We start from the raw sequence: 17,717 nt of genomic DNA, 5'->3' as shown, positions 1-17,717 counted from the left end.
CCGTCATAGGCAGACCTGGCTCTCAAGAGAAGACAGGCTATGAGCTGCACTTTCTAACCTCCTGTAAAATGTATGACCACATTAGAGCCACATTTCCCACAGATCACACAGACCCACAAAGAATTTGAAAACAAATCAGACATTGATAAACTGCCATCTCCGTTAGGTGAAGTATTGCAGTGTGTTTATTTCCCTTTTGTATATTTTATTTATTCCATTTGCTTTGGCAATGTCAACATACTCTATGTTTTCCATGCAAATAAAGACCATTGAACTGAATAGAGAGAGAGAGCTTCGATGATGAGAGCGTGAAGCTGCTCTTGTATTTGTATTTAATTTGATGTCATGGCCAGACACTGGGATGAGTGCTCTTCAGAGACATAAGTGTGTGTGTGTATGTGCTTCCCTGAAGCCTTATTCAAAGACACAATGAAATACCCAAACTGTCCATGGCTAATGAAAAAAAACAATTTCCCCTCTCGAGCAGGAGTGAACCCGAGATCCACGGTGACATCAAAATCATTTTATTTTACGGAAAATAAACTGTGAAGCGCCGTGAGATTGCTGCGGACGCGGTTTCGCTCAATTTCATCTATTATTATTGTATTTCTTATGGACTGGCTCACGATGACTTCTACCCCTCAGGGAGGTTATCAGTCAAGTCATCTGAGCAGGATATACTGGTGACTCTTTATCACCAATCACAGCGCTGTATTATCTAGCCACTGGAGGTAGACTGGAGACGAGAGAAACACTTTCCAGACTTGTCACTTGTCTTGCTGTAGATGTTTTGCATGGGTTGATACATGGGTTGATACAGCGAATCAACCTTAACATCCTAATATAGAGGAACAGCAGCGGTAGTGGATAGATGGGTATTAATACAAAGGTCAGGATCTCTCACTGGTTCCAGCGGTGGTTATTTGACAACAAAACATGACCTTATGAAGATCGATAACCCTCTCTGGTCACTGCACACCGTAGGGCTCAAATGCTATAAGATACAGATCCGGCACTGGAGGAGGCTATTGGAAAATTATAAGAGCTCTCTTTGTTCTGTCCTCTCCTGCTGGCCACTGCTAAGAATGAGAGGGGGAGGATAGTCTCAAAAACTCTCCCAACAACTCACGAGGGAGACATTCCAGAACGTCACAACCTTTACAGTAGTTTTAGTTAAAGGTAGTTGATGCAAACTAGTCGCATGAGAAATGCACTCATTAAAAATGTACCTCTCTGATCTTCGTCTTGCTATTTTGTATTTTTATTAAGAAAAAGAGTCCATTGAAATCAGACCGTAGTCACTGTGTTGCCTAGGGAGAGGAGGAAGGAGAGAGAGGTAACTTCCTGACAAAGGTATGACCATATTAGACACATTTTCCTCAGATTACACAGATCCACAAAGCATTTTAAAACAAATCCACTCTTAATTCAGCCTGTTACACAGCGTTGTGTTCGAGACCACCTAAAACAAGACTTATTCAAGACCAAGACCGTAGCAAATCGACTCAGAGTGAAGACCAAGACAGGAGGGGGGGAAAGACAGAGTCAAGACCGAGACCGGGCAGGGGGACAAGGGGTCTGAGACATAGTCAAGACCGAGACCGGGCAGGGGACAGAGACATAGTCAAGACCGAGACCGGGCGGGGGACAAGGGGTCTGAGACATAGTCAAGAGCGAGACCGGGCAGGGGGACAAGGGGTCTGAGACATAGTCAAGACCGAGACCGGGCAGGGGACAAGGGGTCTGAGACATAGTCAAGACCGAGACCGGGCAGGGGGACAAGGGGTCTGAGACATTATCAAGACCGAGACCGGGCAGGGGACAAGGGGTCTGAGACATAGTCAAGACCGAGACCGGGCGGGGGACAAGGGGTCTGAGACATAGTCAAGACCGAGACCGGGCGGGGGACAAGGGGTCTGAGACATAGTCAAGACCGAGACCGGGCAGGGGGACAAGGGGTCTGAGACATTATCAAGACCGAGACCGGGCGGGGGACAAGGGGTCTGAGACATAGTCAAGACCGAGACCGGGCAGGGGACAAGGGGTCTGAGACATAGTCGAGACCGAGACCGGGCGGGGGACAAGGGGTCTGAGACATAGTCAAGACCGAGACCGGGCAGGGGGACAAGGGGTCTGAGACATAGTCAAGACCGAGACCGGGCAGGGGACAAGGGGTCTGAGACATAGTCAAGACCGAGACCGGGCAGGGGGACAAGGGGTCTGAGACATAGTCAAGACCGAGACCGGGCAGGGGGACAAGGGGTCTGAGACATAGTCAAGACCGAGACCGGGCAGGGGGACAAGGGGTCTGAGACATAGTCAAGACCGAGACTGGGCAGGGGGACAAGGGGTCTGAGACATAGTCAAGACCGAGACTGGGCAGGGGGACAAGGGGTCTGAGACATAGTCAAGACCGAGACCGGGCAGGGGACAAGGGGTCTGAGACATAGTCAAGACCGAGACCGGGCAGGGGGACAAGGGAACCGAGACCAGAAAAACAACAACACAACGAGATGCAACAATTCAAGTTTTTCTGTCAATGACGTTTGCTTTCAATGGGATTTGATAGGAGGGACACCAAATCCAAGCTAGCTTCAATGACACTTTTCTTTTGTTTTGCTGCACCAGGACCATTCACAGTTGAATGTTTTTATATATTATTTTTGTCGAGGGAGGCCAGATTCTCACTGGCTTCCCTTTGCCTTCAATGCTATTGGTGGCAACAATGTCATACTCGTTTGGACCAGACAGCATCAGACAGATGATCTTCATATGGAGAGACAGAGGGGCGCTGTTTGCTTTCTCCTGTGAGATACATTCAGCCTCTTGCGAATTGAAGAAATTATGAAACAGAGAGAGACAAGATAAACATTTTTTAAATGTGTTTATATATATTTCTTGGGGGGGGGGGGTAAATGTTTTGGGGAAGCCAGGCTTCCTTTAGCATCCATGAACACACGCAACCACTGGAGAACAAGACAGGTCTCGAGTACTACAACACTGCTGTTACCAGGAAAGGTCAAGGGTTACCAGGAAAGGTCAAGGGTTACCAGGAAAGGTCAAGGGTTACCAGGAAAGGTCAAGGGTTACCAGGAAAGGTCAAGGGTTACCAGGAAAGGTCAAGGGTTACCAGGAAAGGTCAAGGGTTACCAGGAAAGGTCAAGGGTTACCAGGAAAGGTCAAGGGTTACCAGGAAAGGTCAAGGGTTACCAGGAAAGGTCAACCAGTAGAGCACTAACAACATATTTATCTGTTTTTATTTATTTTCGTACTTCAACTATTTTCACATTGTCACAACACCGTACATAGCCAATAATGTAACATTTGAAATATCTACATTATTTTAAAACTTTTGTGATGTTTACTCATTGTTTATTTGCCTTGATTATTTCCCTTTTGTTTATTGTCTATTCCACTAAACATGCCAGTAAAACCCTTTGACTAGAATAGAATTGAGAGAGAGAATTCTAATCTATTCTGTTTTTGGTTGATTCTTTCCAGTGTCACGAGAGAGTGGTAGATAGAGAGAGGGAAAGAGCTAAGCAGGAAAAGAGAGGTAGTAGCTCGTCTATTTATTAGAATGGCTGACAACAATGGTTTGGATCAGAGAGTGGAAGAAGGCCCTAAAAATTGTCAAAGATCCCAGCCAACCCAGTCATAGACTGCTCTTTCTTCTACCGCATGGCAAGTGGGACCGGAGCGCCAAGTCTAGGACCTAAAGGCTTCTCAACAGCTTTTACCCCCAAGCCATAAGATTCCTGAACAGGTAATCAAATTACTATTTGCATTGTGTGTGTCCCCCACCAACCCCTCTTTTACACTGCTGCTACTCTCTGTTTATCATATATGCATAGTCACTTTAACCATACCTACATGTGTATATACTACCTCAATTAGCCCGACTAACCGGTGCCCCTGCACATTGGCCACCCGGACTATCTGCATTGTGTCCCGCCACCCGCCACCCGCCAACCCCTCTTTTACGCTGCTGCTACTCTCTGTTTATCATATATGCATAGTCACTTTAACCATATTTACATGTATATATTACCTCAATTAGCCCGACTAACCGGTGCCTGTATATTACCTCGCTACTGTATAAAGCCTTGCTACTGTATATTACCTCGCTACTGTATAAAGACTCGCTACTGTATAAAGCCTTGCTACTGTATATTACCTCGCTACTGTATAAAGCCTTGCTACTGTATATTACCTCGCTACTGTATAAAGCCTTGCTACTGTATATTACCTCGCTACTGTATAAAGCCTTGCTACTGTATATAGCCTCGCTACTGTATAAAGCCTTGCTACTGTATAAAGCCTTGCTACTGTATATAGCCTCACTACTGTTATTATTCACTGTCTTTTTACTGTTGTGTTTTATTTCCTTACTTATCTATTGTTCACCTAATACCTATTTTTACTTAAAAATTGCACTGTTGGTTAGTAAGTAAGCATTTCACTGTATACCTGTTGTATTCGGCGCACGTGACAAATAAACTTTGATTTGATCTCCATCGCCACGGATCAGTAACTCTACCAAGCTGGGTTCTAACAAGGCTATCTGATCTGTGATCAGTACTTATCGGTTATTTTCTCCATCAGAGTAATTCGACCAAGATGGGTTTCAACAAGGCTATCTGATCTGGGATCAGGGAGACACACTGACTGCATAGTGTAGGTGACGTTACTTAAACAGAAAGGTGGTGGGTTGAGGCAGTTCTCAGCAAATGGCAGAAGTGGACAGAAAGAGAGAGTTCCTGGGAGGTGAGACAGAAGTGGACAGAAAGAGAGAGATCCTGGGCGGTGAGACAGAAGTGGACAGAAAGAGAGAGCCCCTGGGCGGTGAGACAGAAGTGGACAGAGAGAGAGCTCCTGGGAGGTGAGACAGGAGTGGACAGAAAGAGAGAGCTCCTGGGAGGTGAGACAGAAGTGGACAGAGAGAGAGCTCCTGGGAGGTGAGACAGAAGTGGACAGAAAGAGAGAGCTCCTGGGAGGTGAGACAGAAGTGGACAGAAAGAGAGAGCTCCTGGGAGGTGAGACAGAAGTGGACAGAAAGAGAGCTCCTTGGAGGTGAGACAGAAGTGGACAGAAAGAGAGAGCTCCTGGGAGGTGAGACAGGGGAGTGGTGGACAGTTCATCCTAACATCAGTCATTTCCACTAATTTCTTATTGTCATTTCCATTAGAGAACGCTGAGGTAATCTCACCAGATAAAGTGGCAATAAATTCTAGCAGTGTTAACCTAGAACACCTCAATAACATAACACACGACATGACAGCAGATTATCCTCGGTCATTCAGATCTATGTCGTGTAGGCCTATGTGTGCGTGCATGTGCGTGTGTGTGTGTGTGTGTTAGTGCTGAGCAATCAGTGCTTCTTTAAGATCAGTTTTGGTTTGTTTATTAAAAAAAACGAATCACGGTTTTTGATTTTAAATTATTATTTTGTAATAATGTTGTAACAACACAGAATAAAACAATACAAGTCCCATGATGGTAGTGACTGCCCTTTACTGCTGATCACTTTATGAATCATTATCGATTCTTAAAAAGCTTAAACTGTTGTGGGGGAGTTCTAAGCTGATATATGGAATGGTTTTAAGATGGCTATACATACTATGGTTCATTTAGAAACTAGATTTGACATTTTAGGACTCCTTTAGATATAATAAATATATTTTTCAATATATATTTTTTATTTGTCCTTTTACTTCTATAGCCCAGCGAAACAACATTGAATAACACATTCATAAATGGCAAATAAGATTCCAAGTCATTATCTCTTTTCTAGAGAGCTGCTGCCTACGTTGTCTGACAAAATCACTGTTTTAGTAGTTGTTCTAAGTAAATAAAGGCATACTTTTATGACTGCTGAATACCAACTATCAACCACTTAGATCATATATTTTCTGGTAGAGATACCTGGTGAAGCAACAGCTCTCTATCGCACGTCTTCTGTTTCTTCTCACCCTCTCTGTGTAAGCGCACAATGGAGTATGGTTATAGGAGTTAATTATCGCGTTTTCTATGCTAAACTATGTAGAGTATAGGCCTGTTGGAAACTCCCAACTCCCAACTACATCGCACAGTTTGGGCTTGATCTGATTTATCTAAATGGAAGTCAATTAGTTGTTTAAAAATGGAAATGTAGTACTCACCACTTCACCACCTCATCCCCTCACCTCACCACTTCACCACCACCCCATCTCATCCCCTCACCTCACCACTTCACCACCACCTCATCCCCTCACCCCCTCATCTCACCACTTCACCACCACCCCACCTCATCCCCTCACCTCACCCCCTCATCTCACCACTTCACCACCACCCCACCTCATCCCCTCACCCCCTCATCTCACCATTTCACCACCCCACCTCATCCCCTCACCTCACCACTTCAACACCACCCCACCTCATCCCCTCACCCCCTCATCTCACCACTTCACCACCCCACCTCATCCCCTCACCTCACCACTTCACCACCACCCCATATCATCCCCTCACCCCTCATCTCACCACTTCACCACCCCACCTCATCACCTAACCACTTCACCACCCCACCTCATCCTCTCATCTCATCCCCTCACCTCACCACTTCACCACCCCACCTCATCCCCCCACCTCATCCTCTCACCTCATCCCCTCACCTCATCCCCTCACCTCTTCACCACTTCACCACACCACCTCATCCTCTCACCTCATCCCCTCACCTTCCCACCTCACCACCTCACCACTTCACCCCCACCCCACCTCATCCCCTCACCACCTCACCATATCACCACCCCACCTCATCCTCACCACTTCACCACCTAACCTCACCACCTCTCCACCTCTCCACCTAACCTCTCCACCTCTCCACCTAACCTCTCCACCTAACCTCTCCACCTCATCACCTAACCTCTCCACCTAACATCTCTACCTCATCACCTAACCTCTCCACCTCATCACCTAACCTCTCCACCTCATCACCTAACCTCTCCACCTCATCACCTAACCTCTCCACCTAACCTCACCACATAACCTCTCCACCTCATCACCTAACCTCTCCACCTAACCTCACCACATAATCTCTCTACCTAACCTCACCACCTAACCTCTCCACCTAACCTCACCACAACCTCTCCACCTCATCACCTAACCCCTCCACCTCATCACATAACCTCTCCACATCATCACCTAACCTCTCCACCTCATCACCTAACCTCTCCACCTAACCTCACCACATAACCTCTCCACCTCATCACATAACCTCTCCACCCCATCACCTAACCTCTCCACCTCATCACCTAACCTCTCCACCTAACCTCACCACATAATCTCTCCACCTCTCCACCTAACCTCATCACCTAACCTCTCCACCTAACCTCACCACATAACCTCTCCACCTCATCACCTAACCCCTCCACCTCACCACATAACCTCTCCACCTCATCACCTAACCCCTCCACCTCATCACATAACCTCTCCACATCATCACCTAACCTCTCCACCTCATCACCTAACCTCTCCACCTAACCTCACCACATAACCTCTCCACCTCATCACATAACCTCTCCACCCCATCACCTAACCTCTCCACCTCATCACCTAACCTCTCCACCTAACCTCACCACATAATCTCTCCACCTCTCCACCTAACCTCATCACCTAACCTCTCCACCTAACCTCACCACATAACCTCTCCACCTCATCACCTAACCCCTCCACCTCACCACATAACCTCTCCACCTCATCACCTAACCCCTCCACCTCATCACATAACCTCTCCACATCATCACCTAACCTCTCCACCCCATCACCTAACCTCTCCACCTCATCACCTAACCTCTCCACCTAACCTCACCACATAATCTCTCCACCTCTCCACCTAACCTCATCACCTAACCTCTCCACCTAACCTCACCACATAATCTCTCCACCTCTCCACCTAACCTCATCACCTAACCTCTCCACCTAACCTCACCACATAACCTCTCCACCTCATCACCTAACCCCTCCACCTCACCACATAACCTCTCCACCTCATCACCTAACCCCTCCACCTCACCACATAACCTCTCCACCTCATCACCTAACCCCTCCACCTCATCACATAACCTCTCCACATCACCACATAACCTCTCCACCTCATCACATAACCTCTCCACCCCATCACCTAACCTCTCCACCTCATCACCTAACCTCTCCACCTAACCTCACCACATAATCTCTCCACCTCTCCACCTAACCTCATCACCTAACCTCTCCACCTAACCTCACCACATAACCTCTCCACCTCATCACCTAACCTCTCCACCTAACTCACCACTTCATCTTACTTTTCCTCTATTATACACACTCCAACAAAACACCTTTTGTTCATCAGACATCTCACTGTTCATCAGACATCTCACTGTTCATCAGACATCTCATTGTTCATCAGACATCTCACTGTTCATCAGACATCTCTATTTGTCCAGCAGGAATATTTCTTATGATGATTCATTTCTGATCAAATTACAAGCTAACTAGCAATATTGTGGTGGTGGTGGGGGTGATGGTGGTGGTGGTAGTAGTGGTGGTGGGGGTGGTGATGCTGGTGGTAGTTGTGGGGGTGATGGTGGTGGTAGTGGTGATGCTGGTGGTAGTTGTGATGGTGGTGGTAGTGGTGATGCTGGTGGTAGTGGTGGGGGTGGTGATGCTGGTGGTAGTGGTGGGGGTGATGGTGGTGGTAGTGGTGATGCTGGTGGTAGTGGTGGGGGTGGTGGTGGTAGTGGTGATACTGGTGGTAGTGGTGGGGGTGGTGGTGGTGATGCTGGTGGTAGTGGTGGGGGTGATGGTGGTGGTAGTGGTGATGGTGGTGGTAGTGGTGATGCTGGTGGTAGTGGTGGGGGTGGTGGTGGTGATGCTGGTGGGGGTGATGGTGGTGCTGGTGGGGGTGATGGTGGTAGTGGTGGGGGTGGTGGTGGTGATGCTGGTGGTGGTGGCGTGCATGTGTGTATGAAGGCAGTTCAGAAGGCTGAAAACACCAGGATTCAATCAACAGCTCTAGCCTCTGTACCAAATTATACCCTATTCCCTATATGGTGCACTACATTTGACCAGAGCCCTGTGGCACCATATTCCCTATATAGTGCACTGCTTTTACCAGGAACCATAGGGCTCTGGTCTAAAGTAGTGCACTACATAGGGGATAGGGTACCATTTGGGATGCACACATAGATTCTCTCCTCACAGAAGGCTGATTAGAGCTGGGTTTAGTTGTAGTCTGGTTTTGACAAGTTTCCCCCCTTTCACTCAAAAAAAGCTATTAAAAAAAATGAAGGCCTTCTATTTATCCTTTATGCTGTTCTGAGGACAGCCTCTTTCAAAAAGAGTCAGTGGACTAGAGTCTGGTGCTTTGCTGTTTTCACTGAGCAGCCTGGGGTTACTATATTTACAAAGAGCTTCCACACAGAGAAAGAGAGAGGAGAGACAGAGAGAGAGAGAAGCAAAGAAGAGAGGGTGTGAGAGTGGGTGAGAGTGGGTGAGAACGATAGACAGAGAGATTTTTTTTGTCCTGTTCACTTGCCCGTGTAAAAGATGAGCGCTGCAGTTCAAATGCTTGTCATGTTAATCCCATTAGGAATAATCCCAGACCTAAAATGAGGAACACAGGCGTTCTCTCTGAGCTGAAGGCCAGTGACATCATTCTAGACCATCCACAGGGAAAGAAGGATCTGATTCAGAGCAGAGAGACACAAAGAGGATATGAGCATCCTGTTTAGTCTCTGTGTTAGTCACACTCCTAGTATGATACACATATTGTCAGGGTTGGATGTCCTTGACAGGCTCAGATCTCAGATACTAGCTAACGTAGGCCACTAACTCAACTGAGCTGCTAGCTAGCTAACTTCGAGCACTATTTAGCTAAGTGATTTAAATGGCATCAGCTAGCTAACGTCCTATTAGCTAGCTAACTTCCTATCAACTATCTTTCTTGATGGAATCATCAGCTAGCTAACTTCCTATCAGCTAGCTCTCTTGATGTAATCATCAGCTAGCTAACTTCCTATCAGCTAGCTCTCTTGATGTAATCATCAGCTAGCTAACTTCCTATCAGCTAGCTCTCTTGATGTAATCACCAGCTAGCTAACTTCCTATCAGCTAGCTCTCTTGATGTAATCATCAGCCAGCTAACTTCATATCAGCTAGCTCTCTTGATGTATTCATCAGCTAGCTAACTTCCTATCAGCTAGCTCTCTTGATGTAATCATCAGCTAGCTAACTTCCTATCAGCTAGCTCTCTTGATGTAATCATCAGCTAGCTAACTTCATATCAGCTAGCCCTCTTGATGTATTCATCAGCTAGCTAACTTCATATCAGCTAGCTCTCTTGATGTAATCATCAGCTAGCTAACTTCATATCAGCTAGCTCACTTGATGTAATCATCAGCTAGCTAACTTCCTGTCAGCTAGCTCTCTTGATGTAATCATCAGCTAGCTAACTTCATATCAGCTAGCTCTCTTGATGTAATCATCAGCTAGCTAACTTCCTATCAGCTAGCTCTCTTGATGTATTCATCAGCTAGCTAACTTCCTATCAGCTAGCTCTCTTGATATATCGCTCTGGATAAGAGCGTCTGCTAAATGACTTAAATGTAAATGTAAATGTATTCATCAGCTAGCTAACTTCCCATCAACTAGCTCTCTTGATGTAATCTTTAACTAGCTAACTTCGTATTAGCTATCATTGTAAATGAATAACACAGTTTCCAAATGCATTTTGTAGATAACAGTCAGAGAAGAGGGTGACATTGCAGCTCCCGCTGTCAGTAAAGGGACAGTGTAGACTAGTGGACAGGGCAGGTCATATTGAGGGAGGACATTCGGAAGAGATTCTACAGTTCCAGTCCCTAGAGGGGAAAACTTTGAAGACCGAGAGATAATAGCTAAATATTATTCAGTGCTGTCTAATTTTAGAATAATGAAGCCTGTTATCTTTTGTGATGTTTTCTGTCCTCAGATATGGAAAGCTTTAAAAGCTTGTTTGTAGATGAAAAGAGAGGTCCCAATGAATGTCACAAGAGACTAACAGTTTATCCTATATCCCATGGGTTATATGTGTAGGCCTACCTATGTTAGGGTTATGTTGTATACACATGTTGTATACAAAAATACAGTTAAACCTAACACACAATGTATAAACCTATTACAGTTGGAGCTGACCAACCCTGCTGACCAACCCTGTGCAGAGTTCTGCTTTCAGCCCAGCAATAACACACCTGATTCAACTCATCAAATCTAATGAGTTGATCATCAAGTGTGCTATTGCTGAGCTGGAATAGAAGTCTGCTCCCCCTGTAGATCTATTGCTGAGCTGGAATAGAAGTCTGCTCCCCCTGTAGATCTATTACTGAGCTGGAATAGAAGTCTGCTCCCCCTGTAGATCTATTGCTGAGCTGGAATAGAAGTCTGCTCCCCCTGTAGATATATTGCAGAGCTGGAATAGAAGTCTGCTCCCCCTGTAGATCTATTGCTGAGTTGGAATAGAAGTCTGCTCACCCTGTAGATCTATTACTGAGCTGGAATAGAAGTCTGCTCCCCCTGTAGATATATTACTGGGCTGGAATAGAAGTCTGCTCATCCAGTAGATCTATTACTGGGCTGGAATAGAAGTCTGCTCCCCCTGTAGATCTATTACTGAGCTGGAATAGAAGTCTGCTCCCCCAGTAGATCTATTACTGAGCTGGAATAGAAGTCTGCTCCCCCTGTAGATCTATTACTGAGCTGGAATAGAAGTCTGCTCCCCCAGTAGATCAGGGATCAGTGGAGCAACGTTGGCCACCGCTGGTAGGGAGTGTTTCCTGTTCCCCTGAAATGATGCTTCGGTAATAATAGCCTGCTTGTTGCTACTCAATGATATATTGTTGTTTAGACTAAGATGTATCATCTTTAAATACAAGTTAGTCTATCACTTCAAAATGTTTAAATAAAGTGTTAAATCTTTGAAGTGAAGTCATTTTAAACTGGCTTTAATTGTTAAAGTATTATTCTAAATGAACTAGTGTCAATGTTGATTTAATCACGTATCACAATCCTGCAATAAATAGAGGAAGGGGATCTGTCTCTAATGGGTCTGTGTTCCTGTGTTGTATTCTCAAATTAACATTTCCTTTGTGTCCAGTTGTAAGATCTACAATCTGTTTTATTTGATTGTCACTCTGTCTCAGTGTATCAGCCATGTCACTCTGTCTCAGTGTATCAGCGATGTCACTCTGTCAGCCATGTCACTCTGTCTCAGTGTATCAGCCATGTCACTCTGTCTCAGTGTATCAGCCATGTCACTCTGTCTCAGCCATGTCACTCTGTCTCAGTGTCTCAGCCATGTCACTCTGTCTCAGTGTATCAGCCATGTCACTCTGTCTCAGTGTATCAGCCATGTCACTCTGTCTCAGTATATCAGCCATGTCACTCTGTCTCAGTGTATCAGCCATGACACTCTGGCTCAGTGTATCAGCCATGTCACTCTGTCTCAGTGTCTCAGCCATGTCACTCTGTCTCAGTGTCTCAGCCATGTCACTCTGTCTCAGTGTATCAGCCATGTCACTCTGTCTCAGCCATGTCACTCTGTCTCAGTGTCTCAGCCATGTCACTCTGTCTCAGTGTATCAGCCATGTCACTCTGTCTCAGCCATGTCACTCTGTCTCAGTGTATCAGCCATGTCACTCTGTCTCAGTGTATCAGCCATGTCACTCTGTCTCAGTATATCAGCCATGTCACTCTGTCTCAGTATATCAGCCATGTCACTCTGTCTCAGTGTATCAGCCATGTCACTCTGTCTCAGTGTCTCAGCCATGTCACTCTGTCTCAGTGTATCAGCCATGTCACTCTGTCTCAGTGTATCAGCCATGTCACTCTGTCTCAGTGTATCAGCCATGTCACTCTGTCTCAGTATATCAGCCATGTCACTCTGTCTCAGCCATGTCACTCTGTCTCAGTGTCTCAGCCATGTCACTCTGTCTCAGTGTATCAGCCATGTCACTCTGTCTCAGTGTATCAGCCATGTCACTCTGTCTCAGTATATCAGCCATGTCACTCTGTCTCAGCCATGTCACTCTGTCTCAGTGTCTCAGCCATGTCACTCTGTCTCAGTGTATCAGCCATGTCACTCTGTCTCAGTGTCTCAGCCATGTCACTCTGTCTCAGTGTATCAGCCATGTCACTCTTTCTCAGTGTATCAGCCATGTCACTCTGTCTCAGTGTCTCAGCCATGTCACTCTGTCTCAGTGTATCAGCCATGTCACTCTGTCTCAGCCATGTCACTCTGTCTCAGTGTATCAGCCATGTCACTCTGTCTCAGTATATCAGCCATGTCACTCTGTCTCAGTGAATCAGCCATGTCACTCTGTCTCAGTGTCTCAGCCATGTCACTCTGTCTCAGTGTATCAGCCATGTCACTCTGTCTCAGTATATCAGCCATGTCACTCTGTCTCAGTGAATCAGCCATGTCACTCTGTCTCAGTGTATCAGCCATGTCACTCTGTCTCAGTGTATCAGCCATGTCACTCTGTCTCAGTGTATCAGCCATGTCACTCTGTCTCAGTGTCTCAGCCATGTCACTCTGTCTCATTGTATCAGCCATGTCACTCTGTCAGCCATGTCACTCTGTCACTCTGTCTCAGTGTATCATCCATGTCACTCTGTCTCAGTGTATCAGCCATGTCACTCTGTCTCAGTGTATCAGCCATGTCACTCTGTCTCAGTGTATCAGCCATGTCACTCTGTCTCAGTGTATCAGCCATGTCACTCTGTCTCAGTGTATCAGCCATGTCACTCTGTCTCAGTGTATCAGCCATGTCACTCTGTCTCAGTGTATCAGCCATGTCACTCTGTCACTCTGTCTCAGTGTATCAGCCATGTCACTCTGTCACTCTGTCTCAGTGTATCAGCCATGTCACTCTGTCTCAGTGTATCAGCCATGTCACTCTGTCTCAGTGTATCAGCCATGTCACTCTGTCTCAGTGTATCAGCCATGTCACTCTGTCTCAGTGTATCAGCCATGTCACTCTGTCTCAGTGTATCAGCCATGTCACTCTGTCTCAGTGTATCAGCCATGTCACTCTGTCAGCCATGTCACTCTGTCTCAGTGTATCAGCCATGTCACTCTGTCTCAGTGTATCAGCCATGTCACTCTGTCTCAGTGTATCAGCCATGTCACTCTGTCTCAGTGTATCAGCCATGTCACTCTGTCTCAGTGTATCAGCCATGTCACTCTGTCTCAGTGTATCAGCCATGTCACTCTGTCTCAGCCATGTCACTCTGTCTCAGTGTATCAGCCATGTCACTCTGTCGCAGTGTATCAGCCATGTCAATCTGTCTCAGTGTATCAGCCATGTCACTCTGTCTCAGTGTATCAGCCATGTCACTCTGTCTCAGTGTATCAGCCATGTCACTCTGTCTCAGTGTATCAGCCATGTCACTCTGTCTCAGTGTAACAGCCATGTCACTCTGTCAGCCATGTCACTCTGTCTCAGTGTATCAGCCATGTCACTCTGTCTCAGTGTATCAGCCATGTCACTCTGTCAGCCATGTCACTCTGTCTCAGTGTATCAGCCATGTCACTCTGTCTCAGTGTATCAGCCATGTCACTCTGTCTCAGTGTATCAGCCATGTCACTCTGTCTCAGTGTATCAGCCATGTCACTCTGTCTCAGTGTATCAGCCATGTCACTCTGTCTCAGTGTATCAGCCATGTCACTCTGTCTCAGCCATGTCACTCTGTCTCAGTGTATCAGCCATGTCACTCTGTCTCAGTGTATCAGCCATGTCAATCTGTCTCAGTGTATCAGCCATGTCACTCTGTCTCAGTGTATCAGCCATGTCACTCTGTCTCAGTGTATCAGCCATGTCACTCTGTCTCAGTGTAACAGCCATGTCACTCTGTCAGCCATGTCACTCTGTCTCAGTGTATCAGCCATGTCACTCTGTCTCAGTGTATCAGCCATGTCACTCTGTCTCAGTGTATCAGCCATGTCACTCTGTCTCAGTGTATCAGCCATGTCACTCTGTCTCAGTGTATCAGCCATGTCACTCTGTCTCAGTGTATCAGCCATGTCACTCTGTCTCAGCCATGTCACTCTGTCTCAGTGTATCAGCCATGTCACTCTGTCTCAGTGTATCAGCCATGTCACTCTGTCTCAGTGTATCAGCCATGTCAATCTGTCTCAGTGTATCAGCCATGTCACTCTGTCTCAGTGTATCAGCCATGTCACTCTGTCTCAGTGTATCAGCCATGTCACTCTGTCTCAGTGTATCAGCCATGTCACTCTGTCTCAGTGTATCAGCCATGTCACTCTGTCTCAGTGTATCAGCCATGTCACTCTGTCTCAGTGTATCAGCCATGTCACTCTGTCTCAGTGTATCAGCCATGTCACTCTGTCTCAGTGTATCAGCCATGTGAATCCATTTTGCAGCTTATCATATGCCATGTATCACCAATGCAGCCATAGGCCGACAGTATGATGTCATTACTAGCTCTATGGGGCATCTGTGTTCCGAAGCAGAGAATAGCTCAAACTCACACATTGTTTACATGTTGAGCTATATGTTCTCAATTTAAAATGAAGCCAGTAGACAATGTATATGAGGCAAACCATATAGCAGATTTTGTACATGTCTATTAGGTGCTGACGTAAAACATTGTCTAGTGCAAATCTAAACCCTTCTAATGTTTGTGCAGTATGAACGTAAGGATATGACTTTTAGGCTACAGGAGATGAGCGTTACAGGTGTCATATATGAGGTTCATTCATTTGTTGCTTCCAAAATGATTCCAGGTGGTTCCGTTAGATTGACAGTACATGGTTGCTCTATGTATCACTGACTCTGGATAAGCTAGTGACTATGCTAAAACTGATAGCCTTTTAGGTCAATAATATGCTGTTTTAACATTTTATTTGCTTTATAATCGTGAGAGAAATTGAACTAGCTCATAGCTTTATACCTAGGTAGCTTACAAGGTAAGCTGACATTTCTCAAAACAAACCTCATTGTGGTTTTGCTACACTTCTTGTCCCTCATGCTAGCCAGATGAACGTGGCCAAAATATCACTCCAAAAACAACATAATATTGATTTATGTTCAGCATTGTAGATTATTTATCTCCTGGTGCTTTAGCTCATCTCAAAACAACAGAGAAAAGCAGTGAAAACAGAGGGCCGCGGCACATTTCAACGGGGGAAGAGCGTTTCGCATTGGTGGAGACAGACGAGGACACTGGATCGATGAGGAGGACGACGACTAAGAAGCGAGTGAGAAGACGGTGGGGCAATGGATATGGAGCTTGAGATAAAACAACGGGGGGGGGGGGAAAGGACACAAAGTATTGGAGACGAAGGAGGATGTGAGCCAGAGAGGAAGAAGTGAAGCAAGAGGGTTCATCCGCCCCAAATCTGTCCTGGAAAAGAAGACCGCAAAGTGAGAACACTCTCACACACACACACGTCTCCATCTCCCAAACCATGAGGCCCTATACAGGGAATGGTAAAATCGTCCCAGTTCAAACACTGTGCAGGAATAATATACATCAGTTGCTTTACAGAAAACAAGGGACCAGAACATTTAAAAGACTGGAAAACAATGACATTAAAAAGGAGTAGCAGCAGAGTGAGAGAATACATGATGACTCCTCCTCCTCCTCATCTCCCTCCTCCTCCTCATCTCCCTCCTCATCTCCCTCCTCCCCCTCCTCCCCCTCCTCCCCCTCCTCCCCCTCCTCCCCCTCCTCTCGGGGACTCTGGGGACATGTTGCATGTCATCTCAGTGTCTCACTGTGAAGTGGAGCGGTGATGATGTGGTTGGAAGGGGCAGTGTTTGTGTGTGTGTGTGTGTGTGTATCTACATGCATGTCTGTGTGCAGCAGTGCGGGGATGATGTGACGGGGGCAGTTCAGAATAAAGTCAAGGTTACGGGGTGATGGGGGAGCTAAACACTGTGGCTGTCTCCAAATAAATATATGGATGAGAGAGAGGGAGGGAGAGTGGAAGGAGGGGAGAGAGAGAGAGAGGTGTAGGGGAGAGGAGGAAAAGGAGTGATGGGGGAGAGCGAGAGAAACAGAGAGAGGGATGGACATGATCTTCTCCTCCCATCCTAAACTCTTCCAGACATCACATGATGAACACATTTCTCTCCTTTCTCCGAGAGCAGCAACGAGTTCAGAAGAATTACTGTAATCTACAAAGTCAAAGCCTACAGACAGCAGCAGAATTAGTCGGTATTTGTGCATCGGCCTCACTAGTGATGCTATGTGACTTGCATTGCATCCCTATGGCCCTTGTAAAAAGTAGTGCACTATTTAGGTCAGGGTTCGTCAACTAGGTTTAGCATTAGCATTGTGACACATTTCTTCTGAGCTAATAGTCGGCGGGACAGAACATAATTAGTATATAGTATTAGCACAATTAATTGACCTACGCTACAATTTTTTTTTTTTTAAACACATCAGATTAGTACATAATAAATTCAGTGATTTACGCTCATAAAATCACCATGCCTCTCTTCAGTTATTATTTTGCGGTCTATTTCTCTGTGCGTTGATTGGTGGGGAAAACAGGTCGACGTGGCATACTGTAGGCCACATTACTTTTGTAACGTCAACATTCGTTCAGAACAATTAACTTGTTAACAAGACAAAATGTCGCTCTCATAAAGTATCAAAAGAAAGGTGGATAATGAAAATCGAAGTTTCAGGGAAGA

General features: G+C 46.0%; 1 protein-coding gene across 1 annotated transcript in view; it reads right to left on the bottom strand.

The window, feature by feature from the left end:
- The window catches only part of LOC139550119 (netrin-G1-like), a 166,106-nt gene that overhangs the window by 129,934 nt on the left and 18,455 nt on the right, over positions 1 to 17,717 (bottom strand). The gene's annotated exons all lie outside the window — the stretch shown is intronic.

This window comes from Salvelinus alpinus, chromosome 23 (genome assembly GCF_045679555.1).
Source record: "Salvelinus alpinus chromosome 23, SLU_Salpinus.1, whole genome shotgun sequence".
In the NCBI taxonomy this organism is placed as follows: Eukaryota; Metazoa; Chordata; class Actinopteri; order Salmoniformes; family Salmonidae; genus Salvelinus; species Salvelinus alpinus.
This window is presented reverse-complemented; position numbering and strand designations above follow the sequence as displayed.